This window comes from Elaeis guineensis, chromosome 2 (genome assembly GCF_000442705.2).
Source record: "Elaeis guineensis isolate ETL-2024a chromosome 2, EG11, whole genome shotgun sequence".
NCBI lineage: Eukaryota > Viridiplantae > Streptophyta > Magnoliopsida > Arecales > Arecaceae > Elaeis > Elaeis guineensis.
Genome location: NC_025994.2, coordinates 13,138,248 through 13,145,095, shown reverse-complemented (window position 1 = coordinate 13,145,095; position 6,848 = coordinate 13,138,248).

Here is a 6,848-nt window from a genome sequence, read left to right as displayed (position 1 = left end):
GTACCACTGGAACTATGGATATAATGCGGAAGAATGCTGGCAGCTCAGGGAGGAGATAGAGGTGCTCATCTGATGTGGGTGTCTTCAACACTATGTTGATGAACGACGAATCATAAAGTACCCATACGGTGAGCCTCCTCGACAAGAAGACTCCCACAAGGATCAACCAATAGCAGAAAGATCCGTATGATCTTTAGGGGGCAGCTCGGCCATGGTACCTCTAAACCGAGCCAAGCTAAAGAAAAAGAGCCGAAAAAGAGAAAGATTGGTGATGAAATCACCTTCTTAAAAGTCGACCTAAAAGGAATAAAGTATCCACATGATGATCCTGTAGCTATGTCTTTAAATATTTCTAATTATGATGTACACCGAGTCTTAGTTGATAATGAAAGTTCAGTAGATATTTTATTTCACAATATATTTATTCGTATGAACTTAAACTCTAAGCTACTGGTGAAGAGGAATATACCTCTGATCGAATTTTTGGATAGTACAGTCCTCGTAGAAGAAACCATCTCCCTCACTATGATAGATGGACAAGCTCCAAGATAGACTATCATTGAAATAAATTACTTTGTAGTAAAGAGCCCGTCGGTATACAATGCCATTTTAGGTCGGTTTAGATTGAATATTCTTCGAGCTATAGTGTCGACCTACTATTTGACGATGAAATTCTTTACTCCTTATGGGGTTGGTGAGCTCCAAGGGAATTAGAAACTTGCGAGAGAATGTTATATGGCGACCTTACGAGGAGTGTCACCAACGGAACAATCAATAGATGAGCTTGATGTGCGGGATAAGCTTATTAAACAGAGAGGCCACCTGATAGAAGATCTCATCCCAGTGCCAATTGACGAGGATCTAAGCAAAATTATCAAGATCAGCTCGAACCTATGTGAAGAGAATCGTCGGTGCCTCACCTCTTTCCTCTAGATCAATGCAGATGTATTTATTTGGTCAGCTTCTGATATCCCAGTTTTGCTCTTGAGTGACAAAAGGCTATACAGAAAAAGGTCGACAAACTTCTGAAGGCAGAGTTCGTTTGAAAAGTCTACTATCTAGAGTGGTTAGCTATTATTGTCCTAGTCAAGAAGGCTAATGAAAAGTGGTACGCATGCATCGATTATATCGATCTCAACCAAGCGTGTCCTAAGGATAGCTACCATCTATCTCGGATCGATTAACTGGTAGATGCGACCTCAGAGCATCAACTCTTATCGTTTATAAATGCATTCTCTGGATATAATCAAATTTGGATGGCCCCCAAAGATGAGGAGAAGACCTCTTTTGTTACTGATCAGGATCTTTTTTGCTACAGGATTACATCGCTTGGCTTAAAAAATATAAGTGCGACTTACTAATGGCTCGTCAACAAGATCTTTAAGGAGCAGATCGATAGAAATATGAAAGTATATGTGGACAATATGCTTGTCAAAAGTAGAATCATTGAGCATTATATCACCAATCTTAAGGAGACATTCGCCATGTTACGGCATTTTCGGATAAAGCTCAATTTCAACAAATGCATGTTTGGAGTCACCACCGGCAAATTTCTGGGCTTCATGGTGTCACAACCAGGGGTTGAGGTAAACTTCAAAAAGATTCAAGCTCTTCAAGAGATGAAACCTTCGAAGACAATCAAAGAGATACAGTGCCTAATCGAAAGAATTTCGACTCTCAATAGATTTCTCTCAAGATCGGTTGAAAAGAGTCTTCTATTTTTCAAAGCTCTCCAATAGGCGAAGAACTTCTAATGGTTAGACGAGTATCGTACTGTATTTGATGAGCTAAAAAGATACTTCGGCTCACCTCCCCTTTTAAGCAAATCAGAGCCTGAAGAAGTGCTGTACCTATATGTTGTAGTTTCACTTTTGATGGTCAGTTCGGTCCTCATCTAGCAGGAGGCTAAGGTGCAAAAGCTGGTCTATTATGTCAGCCAAGATCTTCATGATGTTGAGATTAAATATATGAGACTAGAGAAAGTGATCTACGTTCTCGTGATATCTTCCAAGAAGTTGTGCCCATATTTTCAAGCACATACAATTGCTGTCCTTACCAACCAACAGATCAGTTCATATTCTACCAACCAGATACCGTGGGGTGACTGGGTAAGTCTGCCATCAAGTTGGGAGAGTTCGACATAAACTATCTACCAAGGCCATCTATTAAAGCTCAGGCATTGGTCGATTTTATCTTGGAATGCACTATTCTGGATGAAGAACACAACGATGGGGAGACAGCTCCTATGCCCGATGAATGTTGCATTTTTCATATATATGGTTCTTTGAATATCACAGGCTCAGGGGCTGGGCTGATTCTAACTAATCCAGATAGAGTGGTTGTGGAGTACGCACTATGCTTCGAATTCTTCACTTCCAATAATGAAGTCGAGTATGAGGCGCTAGTGACTGGTATGAGAATGACAAAAAAATTGAGAGTTCGACATCTCAGATGCTATAGCGACTCTCAGCTAATCGTTGGGTAGGTATAGAGAGAGTACAAGATGCATGAGCTGAATATGATAAAATACCTACAAAAAGTCAAGGATCTTGTCTCTAACTTCACCACCATGAACATCCAACAAATATCGAGATTGAAAAATATTAGGGCAGACCTCTTATCTAAGCTCGCGATGCTTGGAACGGCCAATCTAAAAAGAAGTTCATACCTAAAAACCCTTGAGAAGCCAAGTATTAAAGAGTCCCTCGTGATGCAAACAGATCTTGAGCCAAATTGGATAGATTCGATCTTTCAATACCTACAAGATGGATTATTGCTAGCTGATCAAGATGAAGCCAAGAGACTAAGACATCTCGCACCTCAATACCTCATATATGATGAGAGATTATACAAAAGGTCATTTACTCTTCCCTTACTTCGGTGCCTCTGTCCTTCCACCTTGTGAGAAGTTCACGGGGGGATTTACGGCAATCACTAGGGGGGCAAGATGCTTGGCCACAAGATGCTACAATAAGGATACTTTTGGCCGACTATGTAGAAGGATGCTGCTGACCTAGTGAGTAAATGTGACTAGTGCTAGAGGAACTCGAACATCCAATGCTGACCTTCCATCCCTCTAGCTTCGATCACCATGCCCTGACCCTTCACCCAATGGGGGATGGATATTCTTGGATCTTTCTCCATTGTGGCTGTGCAGAAAATTTTTTTTCTCGTCACGATTGATTACTTTACCAAATGAATGGAGGCAGAAGTATTGGCGACCATTAGTGAAGCCAAAGTCCATGACTTCATGTGACAATCAATCATTTATCGATTCAGCTTGCCTTGAGCCATCATCACCGACAACGGATGCTAGTTCGATAATTCGAAGTTCACAAGATTCTATGAGGGCCTTGGCATATTCCACAGATTGACTTCGATAGCTCATCTCCAAAGTAATGGCGAAGCCGAAGTGATAAATAGGACCTTGCTACACGGGTTGAAGACACAGCTAGGCTAGGCTAAAGGATTAGGGGTCGAAGAACTGTACCATATGCTATGGGCATATCACACAACTTAACAAGTCCCAACTGGAGAGACCCCCTTTAAATTGGCTTTTGGAACTGAGGCCATCATACCTCTTCAGATCGGTTTGCCCACATTGTAAGTAAAAGAGTTCGACGAGGATAGCAACTCCATCGGGAGCGAGCACGAATCCGAATGGCCAACTACCAACAAAAAATAGTTCAGTACTATAATTTACGAGTCAAGAAAAAAGCCTTTCGAGCTGGAGCACTAGTTCGTCGTTGAGCTGAAGTTTCACGTCTGATCGAACGATCAAAGCTCGCACCGAACTGGGAGGGCCCGTACCACATTAATGAAGGAGTTCGATCGAAAGTTTATCGCCTTCACTGATTGGACGAAACTCTAATTTTTAGGATTTGAAACTCTAACAGTTTGTGTATTTATCATCCTTAAGTTGTAATCTTCATTGAATTAAATAATAAAGAATTATTTTATAGATCTGCATGTTTTTTTGAACGAGCATGGGCTCCTCGTCCATGGATGAGCTGAGCGGAACATATCTCCAAACATTCTCTAACAGGCGCTCCTCATCCACGAACAAGCTGAGTGGTACGTATTTCCAAATTTTCTCTAATACATGCTCCTCATCTACAGATAAGCTGAGCAGTACACTTCTCCAAATATTCTCCAACAGGTGCTCTTTGTCTATGGACGAGCTGAGCGAAATGTGCCTCCAAATAGTCTCCAACGTACGCTCCTCATCCATGGATGAGCTGAGCGGAACGTATCTACATACAATTTTCAATGCGTGCTTCTTATCCACGAATGAGCTGAGCGAAATACATATTCAAATACTCTAACACATGCTCTTTATCCACAGACGAGCTGAGCAGAATGTATCTCCAAATATTCTTCAATGCGTGCTCCTCATCTATGGATGAGCTGAGCAGAATGCATCTCCAAATGTTCTCCAATGCATGCTCCTCATCTATGGATAAGCTGAGTGGAATGCATCTCCAAATGATCTCGAACGCATGCTCCTCGTCCATGGATAAGCTGAGTGGAGCATATTTCTATAATCTCCTACATGTTTCTTATCCCTTTACGAGCTAATTGATGCCTAGAATGTCCCTAAACCCAACCTTTACCCATTGAAGTGTGACAGATCTCAAAGTTTGGATCCACTTGGGAATGTCGCTAGTTTCTACATTCTGTCTCTGGGAAGACAACTTAAAGGTGATGGGTACTATTTCGATTATTGATGATCTATGAGATCCCTAATAACGATCGGATACCAAACTCATCCATTTCTCGTCAGTCGACCTTCATAACTTGAGACATTATGATGTGAGAAAACAAAAGTGTATTCATTGATGAAAATTTTTTACAAAATTTTGGCCAGTCCAGTATAAAATACTTTGAAAAATGTCGAGGTTCACAAAAGGGACCGACCAATGATCAAGCTCGGACATGCCTGGGCTAAGGTATAATTTTTTAAGCTCCCTTAAGAGCATGGGATTTGCTGGCATCGCCAGGGTCCGAGAAGATGATGATTGCTGGAGGCCGAGTCGATGCTATATCCTCGACCACCTGATCTTTGCAAATCGGACTGGAGAGGTCCTCGACTCGCACCCCATCATCTCCAACCTCGCCGACCTCCTCCTTATCGCCCGACTCCAGAGGCCTTAAGTTGAGGTTGCGAAAGTGGCTCTTGATGTTCTCCTTGAAGTTTGCGATCCCCTGCATATATGATTCAAAGCCAAACTCCGCCTTGATCTTGCAAAACTTGTCTGAGGGATGGAAGGCTTCGACCATGGTGACTTTGGTGGCCTCCAGCTTCTCTTTCCATTTATTATTTTTAGCAGATAGCTGGGCTTTCACGTCAGCTTGGGTCTTGATGAGCTCGGACTCAAGCCGCTTCACTTCGGCCTTCAGTGACCTGGCCTCCTCTTTGGCTTTCAGTTTTGAAAGGTGGGCATCATCTGCCCTCCTCATGGCCTGGTTGGCCTTTTCCTTAGCTTCCTTTGAGATCTGTCGAGCTTTTTGGATCATCTCCATGAAGTGGTCTACGTGATGGACGAGCTAAAAAAAAAAAGAGAAAAAAAGAGAAAGAGATTAGCAAGTATCAAATGGAAAGATCGATTGAGCTGAGAATCAATGAAGATCGTCGTTTACCCAAAGAAGCGAGTCATATGAGTCATGGACTCGAAAAGTGCCACCTTCAGCATCGAATGCTTCGATGTCAGCCAGTGTCATGGCCGACCGAAGTAAGGATCGGGCAACTTGGTAATCTCCGATGCCCTTCCTACTATCTTAGGCCTCGACGTTCGATGGGGCTTTCATTGGAGTAGGGATCTCAGCCGGCAGATGGGCTGGGCATGACGACATTTGCATCGAAATTCGGAGAGTACCCAAACACTGCTACAATGAGAAAGCTGAAGGTCAGAGGGCAGGATCCCCCAGAATGGCAAATCAGAGGGGCTGTATGTCCCTCAGCGCTGAGGATTCCTTCCTCGGAGGAGTGCTACTAGGCCCCGAAGAACCGTCGGCTGAGGGCTGGGCAAGAACGACCTCAATTTGGCTGTGCTTAGGAGCTGGGGCCACGCTCATCTTTTTTCTTTTGGCGACTCGGTGAATAGCTTCAACATCCTCGGGCCTTATTGCTGCACAAAAGATGAGGCTAGTCAAAAGAAAAGAACACCGAATTGAAGAAAAAAAAAACTTACTTGCAGGGTCGGTCGGGCTTAGTTTGACCTTGAGCAAGCTCTCCTCAGTAAGGAGCTTGGACAACGAAGGGGGAGTGAGACAAAGATTTGTGCTAATGTCTCCTCCTTGGCATCTGACAGTGTAGGAGCTCTGACTGCCAACCTATGAGGTCGACCCTATGACGTATTGAAGTCCCAAGATTGCTCAGTTGAGATAAAAAAAATTTGCTCTTTCTAATTAGAAACCAAGAAAGGAGCATTTCGAAAGAGACGTCATCCCTTCCAAGGAGAGGCGTTTTACCACCCGACCTTTGTAGGATGCTCCTTCAGAGTGAAGCAAGCCCTAAAAGGATGGGAGGTCAGTTCGACCCCGAGGAGAAGATAATGGATGAAGAAAGCTAAGATCTGATGTCATAAGTTCGGCGCTATGCTACAGGGGCTTATTCGGTATAAGTTGAGAAATTCTACAACTAGATAATGGAAGGGTAGCCTAAGGTTGGTCTTCAGTGATTCCTTATAAAGGCCTATCCGGCCTTGATGCGGTAGAGCTATGCGCTCCCCAAAAATAGAGACCTCTAGTCTGAACTCGACTGGGATCTGGTACTTCAGTCTAATGATCTCCAAATTCTTTGGAGTGAGGACGGAGTGTGGGAAAATTCAGTGCAGGGGTAAAATGGT